The following is an 11,554-nucleotide window of genomic DNA, read 5'->3' as shown; positions in this document are numbered from 1 at the left end:
TGGGTTTTATTATTTTGTGGGGTTTTTTTCTTAATTTATTGATTCTTACCTTGTGACCTAAAATGTGATCTATTCTGGAGAATGCTCTATGCGCATTGGAGAAGAAGGTGTACTGTGTTTTACTGATGGGGGGCAATACCTATAAATATCTATGAGAGTGTGTTGGTTTATTGCGTGGTTTAATTTTTCAACATCTTTGTTGAATTTCTTTCTGGTAGTTCTATCTTTTCTTGAGAGACTTGTATTAAAGTTTCCAACTACTGAGTGGTGTTGTCTATTTCCTTTATCAGTTTTGTTAAAGTTTGTTTTATGTATTTTACAGGTCTTTCATTTGATGCATAGATATTTATTATTGTTGTTAAGTCCTCTGTTCTATTGACCCTTTAAGCATTATGTAGTGACCTTCTTTTTCCTTGTGATGGTTTTTGCATTGAAATTTCTTTTATCAGAGATTAATACCACTACTCCTACTTTATTCCGGTTGCCATTTGCTTGGTATATTTTTTCCCACCCCCACCCCCTTTTAAAAAAATCTTTCTTTATCTTCATTTTTCAGGTGTGTCTCTTGCAGACAACATAGTGATGGGTTTTGGTTTTATATCCAAACTGCTATTCTTTTTCTTTTCAGTGGTATATTTAAAGCATTCACATTCAGTGTGATTATTAATGAAAGGCAAGGTTTTATTGCTATCATTTTGTTGAGGGTTTTTTGTTCTGTTTTGTTTTGTTTCTTTGGTGGTTTTGTTGGTTTGTTTGTTTGTTTTTGGTGTTGTTGCTAGTTACTTTGGTCCATCCTGCTTTCTGTGGCACTTCTATAAGAAGGATGTCTCTCAGTGTTTCCTGCAATGCTGGTCTTGTTTTTACAAACTCCCTTAGGATCTGGGTTGGGGTTTTTTCGGTTTTTGTTTTAATATCTTGATCTCTCCTTCATATTTGATGGACAGTTTTGCTGGGCACAGTACTCTTGGTTGACAGTTGTGTTCTTTGAGAGTTTTGTATTTGCCATTCCACTGTCTTCTTGCTTGCATGGTTTCTGCTGAGAAATCATCACTTAATCTATTTGCTCTCTCTTATAGGTTACTCTTTGTTTCTCCCTCACTGTTTCAGAATTCTCTCCTTATTTTTGAACCTGGCTAATCTGACCATGATATGCCTTAGTGTTTTTCTTTTGGGGTCAATTCTATATAGCATTTGCTCAGTTTCTTGAATACATATTCTCTCATTCTTCATTATGCCTGGAAAGCTTTCTTCTAGGAATTCTGCCAGAATTTTTTTGGTGCCTTTACTTGTTTCTTCCTGTTTTGGGATTCCGATTATGCATATATTACTTCTCTTAATAGTATCTCACATTATTCTGATGTTTTCTTCTTTTTCCTTCTTTTCTGATTCTGCTTTTTGTTCTAGCATATCAGTGTTGACAAGCCTATCTTCTATTTCACTGGTTTTCTGTTCTATCTCTTCAACTCTGTTCATATGTTCCTCCACGATGTTGACAGCATTTGACACATTGGACCTCATATTTTGGATTGTAGTTTCTTCTTTTTACAAAGCCTCTAATGTTCTGTTTTATCTGCATTATTTCGAATTTTTAAGCTCCTCCTAGTTTTTTCTTGCAGTGTCCTATAATTCCTTAAGTTTGTCTCTCACCCATTGAAATTATGCAATCACTTCAACAATTTAGATCCTCCCAGAAGAGCTGTGGGTGAGCATTAACATTACTGGTAAGTATATTCATTTTCTCCTGGACACAAGAGCCTACTATCTGGTTCTAAAAGCCTTCTGAGATCCCAACTCTTCTCACTATTTCTTAGTTGTTGGAATTGACAGAAAACCTCATAAGCAGTTCCTTACTTCACCTCTGCCTTGCAGACTTCCAAGCGGTAAAACAACCCAGTGGTAGATGGAATTTGGTCCTTAAGAACAAAAAATGACATAGTTGAGTCTCTACATCTTGTGGTTCCTAATCTTTATACTATAATAGACAAAATACTAGTCAATAAGCCTTTTATTTTAAGAACTACCTTCCCTCAGTAACCTGATTTGTGCCACTGTTAGAACCTCTACTTGGAATATTATTGCTTTTAATTTTTGACTCATGTACTTTTAACTTGTTAGTTAAATTTGTGTCTTCTAGGCTGCAACAGTTCCATGATACATCTTCAAGGATATGAACATGTATGGCTAAGCACAACTGATAAGAGCACATCTAAATTCCAAAATCAATCTCCACAATAGTCTACATGTTTCCTATTGCCAAAGGGGCCCTTTAGAGTAGTGAGAGAAGATCTTCACCCTGAAACCTACAGTGTCCCTTTTCAGCAGGAAGTAGCTAAGAGAATGTGCTGTCCCCTTTTCCTTATGAATCAGGGTGAGGTCTCTCACCGGGAGGAGTGATAGGGAATGGCAAAGGATATACTGACAACGGAGATTAATCAGAACTGGCTTTGACAAGCACTGTGGCAATGGGACAATTAAAACAGACTATCAATGGGGGGGGGAAGAGGAACAAACTGCAGGGTGTGGGGGTAGAGAAAATAGTGCAACAATGAATGAATGGAAATCCAAAATCTCTGTAAATGTTCATTAAAATTAATAAAATTTAATAAAAGTTTTAAAAAAAGAAAATATGCAATCACTGTTCTTTTAAGTTCTGTGTCAGAAAGTTTCATCAGACTTTCTGGCTTCAGGAAATCCATTGACACTGTGTCATTTGGGGGGTGGGGGGGTGACATCTTGCTTTGGGCTTGTGTAGCCTGCTTCTTTCATGTGATTGCTGCAGTAGAGTTTTTCATGACTGAGGCACTAGCTGGTTCTTGATCTGAATTCACTGTTTCAGAAGAGGGTTGGACAGGCTCACGTGCACAGATACCTGTAGGGTAGATGCATGCATAGACGCATGTGGGGGGAGGGGAACACACATAGACACACATTGTGGGAGGGATGTGTGGGGAACTGGAACATAAAACCAGAAAGCCTTGGTTTTCCTCTTGCAAACTGGGTCTGCCACCCCAGTCAAGCTCCAGCTGTCCCACTCCCTCCTGTTTAAGGTGAAGTGGTCTTACATGGTCCGGCAATCAGCAGTGATTCCCTACCTGCACCCGCCCCAAGTACCTCACTCAAGTTTCTGCTATCCTGCTTGCTTCTGGTGGGTGGGCTGTGCCACAGCTCGCTGCTCCCTGTCAAGGCTCACTGCTCCCTGAGGCTCTCAAATTAATTGTTTTAATAACAATTCTCACTCAAATTCTAGCTGTCCTGCTCGCTCTCTGCATGTGTCATTCTGCATGCTGCCACTCTGTAATTTACTTTTTAAGTCTTCTAATCCACACCTTTGGTACCAGCAGTCGGGTAATAAGGAGACATATTGCACTGTGCAAGTCTGTTGTCAGGGATGTCTCTAAAATACAGAAGAGCTATGACATAACTTTGAGGAAAAGACATCCCTGGTTCAGACCATGGTCTTTTGTAGCACTATCTATGCATCTTAGAGCTAGAAAATTAATAAGGATGACAGAAGAAGAATTGAGGCCTTTGAGTTGTGATGTTGGACTCAAAGACATGGTAGTGTGTGTGGACAGCCAGAAGAATACATAGATATGTCTTAGAAAAAGCACAGCCAGAGTGCTCCTTGGAGGCAAGGATGAAGTTTCATCTCTCATACCTTGGGCATCTTGCTAGGAAGGGCTATTCCTTGGAAAGGGGCATCATGTTTGGAAAGATGGAGGGTCATGAGTGGAAGATCCCCAACAAAATGGATTGACAGAGTGACTGCAGCAATGGTCTCAAGTGTGTCAGAGACGATGAGGATAGCACAGGATAGGACAGGGTTCAGAATTGTTGCCCATAGGGTCACTATGAGTTGTACTTGACTTGAAGACACCAAACAACAGCAACAACAATGTGCTCTTGTCATTGTCACCTCATTATATTTGGATGCTTTAAAGTACTTTGTTTTGTCTACATTTGTTATAAGTATGCTTTGTAGTCATTGTTGCTAATGTTTTAACAGACAGTGATTTTGTTAAACTATCTGCTGTTTTAACTAAAATATTGTGGAAATTAGTATTTGTTAATCTATATCAAAGATGACAGCATAATTGATGCCTTTGAATTGTGGTACTGAAGAAGAGTATTGAACATACCATTGCCTGTCAAGAAAACTAAAAGGTCTGTCCTGGAGAGGGTGAACCAGGCTGCTCCTTGGAGGCTAGGAGTTTGAAATTCCATTGCATATACTTTTGGCATGTTTCCAGAAGGAACTAGTTTTTGGAAAAGGACATCATACTTGGTAAGGTGGAGGAAAAACACAAGAAAGAAAGACTCTGGACGAGATGTACAGCCTAAGTGGCAATGAGGTACGTCAGAGACAGTAACATTACAAGCTCAATATAAGGGAGGATTCAGAGCTATTGCGCACAAGGTCACTGAGTGACAAGCAATTGAACCATACATAAATAACAACAACAGCCTATCAGTAACTTTTTTTTTGAGGGAAAAGTTTACAAAGTAAAATGATTTTCATTTAACCATTCATCCACATTTTGTTCTACAGGATTAATTTCAGTTCTCACAATGTAACCAATGTTTTCTCACTTCTTCTCTGTAATTCTGATTTCTATTAACCCATATATGCCTTTCTGTCTTCACTTTCTTTAGTGACACTGGGCTGATCTTCCCCTTAGAGAATGAAACAGTACTTAAAGGAAAAGAAAGAGAAAATGAACTTTTGCTTAGCTGCTAATAAAGATTTTAAAAAACACTTTTTGTATTCTTTATTTCATGTGATTTAAGAAATAGCTTTGTTGGCATGGTTCATGGAGACTTATGCCATTACACTAAAAGCAATGTCTCTCTGCCAGTTCAAATTCCTCAGCAGCCCTATTGGTAGGGTGGGGGATGAACAATCTCCTCTCATGAGATTTGCAGCTGCATACACCCAATCAGTTATGAGTCAAATATGAGGCTTGGAGTTTTATTTTAAAAAATACTATACTAAAATAATTTAAAGTTATGTCCATCATGTGTTACTTTAAGATTAAAATAGATAATATTCTTTGGAATTCTATGTCATTTAATAAGAAAGTAAATTGATGTGGTCTGGTAAGAAGGGGGAGAAGTGACATAATGAGTTACCACACTGAGTAGCCCCAACCCAAGTGACACCATTGAAGCCAAGACACCTATTTCCAACATAGGGGACTCATAACATGCCCAGCCTCAGAATTAGTCCACATCACAGCCTTCCATTCACCAGAAACAGACATTGTTGTTAGATCTCATCAATTTCACTGCAAATCAAAACAGTCCTATGAATAACAGATCAGAACTTTACCTGGTCCTGCTTCGTCCTCTCATCTAAACCATGCTCAAACCTGTTGTCAGAATCGCTGTCTCCATCAATCTCATTGACAGCCTTCCTCTCTTTCTCTGATCCTCCACTTTTCCAAGCACAGTGTCTTTTCCCCAGGACTTGCACCTCCTGACAACATGCCCAGAGTTGTGTGAGATGAAGTCTTACCACCTTTGCCTCTAAGGAGCACTTGGGTTGCACTTCTTCCAAAACCAATTTGTTAATGGATATTGAATACTACTTAAATCTGTGTTGGATTCCTGTGGGGAGCTCGAGTGGTTTGTTCTGTTGGGAGCTGCACTGATAACCCATAGGTGACACCTCTTCTAGCTGTTTAAATCCACCAAAGGCTCCTGGGGAGAAACATGAACAATGTGATTTATAGCTTCATATAACCCCCAAGGAGGGTCATCTAGGAACGAGTACCATCTAACAGCAGTGAGTTATATTTTCACTAGCTGGGAATCACCAAGAAAGAGAGAAAAGAGAAGAGCAACCTGGACTAAGATCATGCGTTAATACTTCCCAATGAAGATTCCTTATCGAAGATAGGACAGGGTTCAGATTTGTTATGCACAGGGTTGCTTTGAGTAGTAATTAACTCGATGGCACCTAACAGTAACAACAACAAAGTTTCCCCAATATTTTCAAGTGATTCTAATTCTTTTTTTTTAAATAGAAGCATTATTTTTTAATTGCTTTATACTAGTTAAAGTGTGAAATACATTGGGTTTTGTTCATATATGTTACGTTTCACACATTCCTCTATTTACATTAAGTGATTCTAATTCTTGGCAACTGCATATGTTGCAAAGTAGAACAGTGCTCCTTTAAGATTTTATTTTACAGTGATGTTTATGGAATTAAATTGAAAGGACTTCCTTTCACAGTGACAGTAGGTGAGTTTGAAACAGGAATGGCTGACTGGCCACCTACCTGGGTCCATGGAACAATTATCTAGTTGTGACATTGGTATTATCACGGGTTACATCTGGACCACATCGGCCAGATTCCTCTTTAGATCAGAGTGGTCCAAACATCTGGTCCTTGGCAAGACACTGCGTGCTTACATCTTCCCTCCATCCAGATTCCTGTGGTGCATTTCCCATAACACAGGCAATTCTAGAAAACTACCTCTGCTTCAACAGGTCTCCACTTGAAATACTGGTCAGGTGACAAAAGAAATTGTAAGAATCCCATAATCTCACGTTTAGAGTAACTTTCCAGAACTGCCTCTCACTACTTCTTCCAAAGTTTCTAAAACAAATTATTTAAACTTACTGAGAACTTACTAGGTCACTGTTAAGAGATAATTTTTATGTCTTCACTCATTTGCATGTGAAATCAATGAGATTGTTCTATACTTTCCACACTCTGTTGGGTCACCCTTCTTTGCAATGGGAATAAATATAGATAGATCTCTTCCAGTCAGTTGGCCAAGTGGTTGTTCTCCAGTTTCTTGGCACAATTTGGTTAGCACATCCAGGGCAGCATCTGTTAGCTGAAATATCTCAATTGGTATACCATCTATTCCTGGGGCCTTATTTTTTGCCATTTCCTTCAAAGCAGCCTGAACTTCTTCTTTCATTACCATAGGTTCTTGCTCATATGTTGTTTCATGAAATTCTTCTGTGTCTGCAATTCCTTTCGATACAGTGACTCAGTATATTCTTTCCACCTTCTTTTACTACTTCCTGGATCATTTAATATTCTGCCTAAAACATCCTTGATTATAGCAACTCAAGGTTTGAATTTATTCTTCAGTTCCTTGAGCTTAAGAAATGCTGAGCGAGTTCAGCCCTTTTGATTTTCTGACTCCAACTCCTTGCACATTTCATTGCAATATTTTACTTTGTCATCCCGTGCTGCCTTTTAAAATCTTCTATTCAACTCTTTAGTATCTTGAATTCTTCCTTGTGATTTGGCTTCTCTGCGCTCCAGTGCAGTTTTCAGAGTCTCTTCTGACATCCATTTTGATCTTCTCTTCCTCTTCTGTCTTTGCAATGTCTGTTTGCACTCTTCCTGGATGACACCCTTGATATCCTCCCACAACTCGTCTGGTCTTCGCTCATTAGTATTCAAGGCCTCAAACCTGTTCCTAAGATGGTTCTGAAATTCAGGTGGGATAGACTCAAAGTCATATTTTGGTTGCCTTGGATTTGGTTTAATTTTCCTCAACCTCAGCTTGAACTTGCATATGAGTAGTTGGTGGTCTGTTTCACAATCAGCTCCTGGCCTAGTTTTCACAGCTGATATTGAGCTTCTCCAGTGGTTCTTTCCACAGATGTAATTGATCTGATTCCTATGCATACCATCAGGTGAAATCCATGTGTATAACCTGCGTATATTGTAGCTGATGTTAGATGGATCTTAGCTGAAAGCAGGGAATACCAGAAAAATGTATATCTGTGTTTCATTGATTATGCAAAGGCATTTGACTGTGTGGCATAACAAACTGTGGCTGACTCTGAGAAGAATGGAAATCCCAGAACACTTGATCATTCTAACGCGAAACCTATACTTAGACCAGGAGGCAGTCATCAGAACAGAGCAAGGGAACACTGCATGGTTCAAAATTGGGAAGGGCGTATGCCAGGTATGTGTCCTATTTCCATACCTTTTCAACCTGTATGCAGAACAGATTATCTGGGAGGCTGGGCTCTATGAAGAGAAATGTGGGGTCAAGATTGGTGGAAGATCTATCAACAATCTGCGTTATGCAGATGACACAACCCTGCTTGCTGAAACTGAGGAAGACCTGAAGCAGTTGGTGCAGAAGGTCAAGGACTGCAGCCTCCAATATGGATCGAGGCTCAGTGTCAAGAAGACAAAGAGTCTCACCACTGGACCAATTGGCAGCATCAGGATGGATGGTGAAGAGATTGAGAGTTAGTTTGCTTGGCTCCATAGTCAACACTCTTGGCACCAGTAGCCAGGAAATTAAAAGGTGTATTGCCATGGGAAAGTCTGCTGTTAGGGACCTCTCCAGAGTACTGAAGAGCAGTGGTGTCTCTCCGGAGACTAAGGTTCATCTGATACAGGTCATGGTCTTTGCAATCACTTGTTATGCATCAGTGAGTTGGACAATGACCAAGGAGGATAGAAGGAGAATTGATGCCTTTGCGCTGTGGTGCTGGAGAAGAACATTTAGAGTACCATGGACTGCTAGGAAAACAAAAAGATTCATCCTGGAAAGGATTAAATTGGTTGGCTCCTTGGAGGCAAGGATTCTGAGGCTTCGTCCAACATACTCTGGTATGTTGTAAGGAGAGACCGGTCCTTGGAGAAGGGCATCATGCTTGGTAGGGTGGAGGGACAGCACAGAAGGGGAAGGCCCTCTATGAGGTGGATTTATTCAGTGACTGGGGTAATTGGGATGGAAGTGTCGGAGACAGTGTGATTGGCACAGGACAGAGCAGAGTTTAGAGCTGTTGTACATAGGGTCATTATGAATCACAAGCGACTCGACGCCACATAACAACAAAAACAACCACCACCACCACCACTCATTTACACAGTATATTAACCTATTGCTTCATGAAATGGAAACCAAGATTCAGCTTCTTATTTCTTATTTTCTGCATCCACAGATGATGAGTCTGGGGCTTGACTTATTGTTCTAGCATCCAGAAGAGGTGGCTGATTCCCTCTGGGTAAGGCCCTGTGATTTTTCTCCATTCTCATGAATCATTCATAACTTTTCAATAAAAATGTCTGCTTAGTCAGAGGGAGCATAGTGACAAACCTCCATTGATTAGAGCTCTGATTAACAGAGAGCTCTACTCTGGGGTGTTTATCTTCAAATAAATGACATCTACAACTCAAGTCTTATTGGAAAGGTTGTCTAGTATGAGCAGGCATGGGGAGGCTAAGTGGTAGAGGCAGAATTGAAAGCAAGCACAAGCAGTTTCTGGATTTTTCAAATATAAATTTAAATATGTAATTGTGGCTGTGTGTCATCGAGTCAGAGCTGACTCATAGCTGACCCTTCAGCAGATTTTCACAGGCATACATAGCATGGGAGAATTTAGATATGAAGACAAACTCTTAAGGTGTTTGAAGATCAGAAAGCAGGAAAGAACATAAGAGGCAAGATAGCTTAAAATTGACTAGGTTTGAATTTGATGCATTGTTTTTCTCTAATGCCCTCAGGGATCTCTTTTAGCTTACAGGTAAGAAGATGGGCTGCCAACTCCAAAGGCATATGGTTCACAGCCACCAGCTGCTCCATGGGAGAAAGATGGGCAATCTCCTCCCATGCAATTGAAAACCCACTGGAGTGTCAGCTATGGCTTGCTTCTGACTTGATAGTAAACAACAACAGCAATGCCCTACACAACAGAATTCTCAACCTTGCACCAAGTTTTGATGAGCTCTGGTGGCACAATGCATTAAACACTGGGGCTACTAATGGAAAGGTTAGCTGTTCCAACCCACCAGCTGTTCATGAAAGAAAGATGTAGCAGACAGTTTCCACAGGGGTTTACAACATAGGAGACTCTAAGAGGCAGTTCTGCTCCGTCCTAAAGGACTACGTGAGTTGGGAATCTACTCAGTGACAGTGGGGAGAGACAGGGATACTGCCCTTCCTTCAGTTTACACCTTGCACCAAGTACCCACTGGAGGAAACCTGTCCTTAGCAGGTAGAAACCACAGTGGTGTTCTTTGTTCACTAGCCAACCTACTGACTCCAACTGGAGCTGATCTTGTGTGTCAGGTTACAAGTGCGATCCACAGGGTTTTCAATGGTTTGGGGGAAGGAGATCAATAGACCTTTTTTCAAAAGTGCTCCTGGATGCACTTGAACTTTCAAACTCTCTATTAGCAGTGGAGATTTATTAACTTTTTGCACACCATCCAGGGACTCCATTCTTCTCTCTTAACATAGAAATCATAGGTTCTGTCTTCATGCATGTGTTGCAGGCCTGGAGTTTACTGGCCCAAAGAGTCTCACATTGTGTTTCCCTGAGCCCTGGTTATGAGGGTAGGGACCTCTGCTTCACACAGGGGCCTGCATTTGACTGCCTTAATGCGATGGGGTTCCTTCCATGTTTTCAGCTGAGAAATGACTGAACCAAGGCTTGAAAAGCACAGCCTTCAGGTGTTGTCCAGCTTTGACATCTTTGAACTCTAAAATCCAAGTGCATCCTAACCATATTGATCTCTCAAACCCCTCATCCAGTGGGAGTTGCAGTTTAATACCACCCTGGCCCCTGAAGATGTTAGTAAGGTTTTGAGACATTCTGAAGCTCCATCTGACATATTTTGGACATGTTGCAAGAAGGGACCAGTCCTTGGAGAGGGACGTCATATTTGGGAAGATGGAGGGACAGCGCAAGAGAGGAAGACCCTGGATGAGATGGATTGACTCAGTGACTGGGGTAATGAGGGTTGGTGTGTCAGAGACAATAAAGTTGGCTCAGGATAGAACAGGGTGTAGGGCTGCTGTACACAGGGTCGCTATGAGCCACAGGCAACTTGACGGCACATAACAACAACAGTTGATATTTCAGCTACAGTGGTGCTAAGTCCATGAGAGAAATGCTGCCAGTACGAGCTCAGGAGAAAATATGGAATCTGCTCTTCCCTTTTTTTTTTTTTTTTTTTTTTCATTAAGTTTCTTTTCTTTCCATGGAACTATTTTACTACAGAGGAAATGAAGTCCATAAAATGATGCTACTCAGATTACTTCCTGTTCTCGGATTGGCTTAAGTGCGCCTCTCCTTCCTATCTCATCCCCTTTACTCTCAGTAATGCATGGAATGTGGGCAAAGGGCCCAGCTCACTCTTCCCTTTCTCACTTCCTGGAAACCTCCCCAATGCCCAAGGCACTACTCATCCATTTGTTAATCTTATTTCATCATTCCTTGTCCCTGATCCTGACTCACATGTCCCTAACTCTCCACCTCCAATGAAGTAGCATCACAAATACTTTTTAAAGGGCAGAAAGGACTGTCAGGGAATCAAGAGGCTGAGACAAACTTAGATGCTTGCAACGGTAACTCTGTCACTCACTCCCTAGTCCTCCAGCATGAAGGTCTGGGTAGTGTTTCTAAGCTTGTTCCTCTTCATAGCAGTTGTCTTCAGCCCTCAAGTGCTTACTCAAACCAGATAAGGTCCCACCAACCCCAAAGCCATGCATGCTAATGACTCCTACCTCTATTGGATCAATAGGGTTCTCAGAATCTCCATGTAAAGGCTGACATG

The sequence above is a fragment of the Elephantulus edwardii genome, unplaced genomic scaffold (assembly GCF_000299155.1).
Source record: "Elephantulus edwardii isolate Elephantulus edwardi_28Jun2011 unplaced genomic scaffold, EleEdw1.0 scaffold00094, whole genome shotgun sequence".
NCBI classification, from domain to species: Eukaryota; Metazoa; Chordata; class Mammalia; order Macroscelidea; family Macroscelididae; genus Elephantulus; species Elephantulus edwardii.
This window is presented reverse-complemented; position numbering follows the sequence as displayed.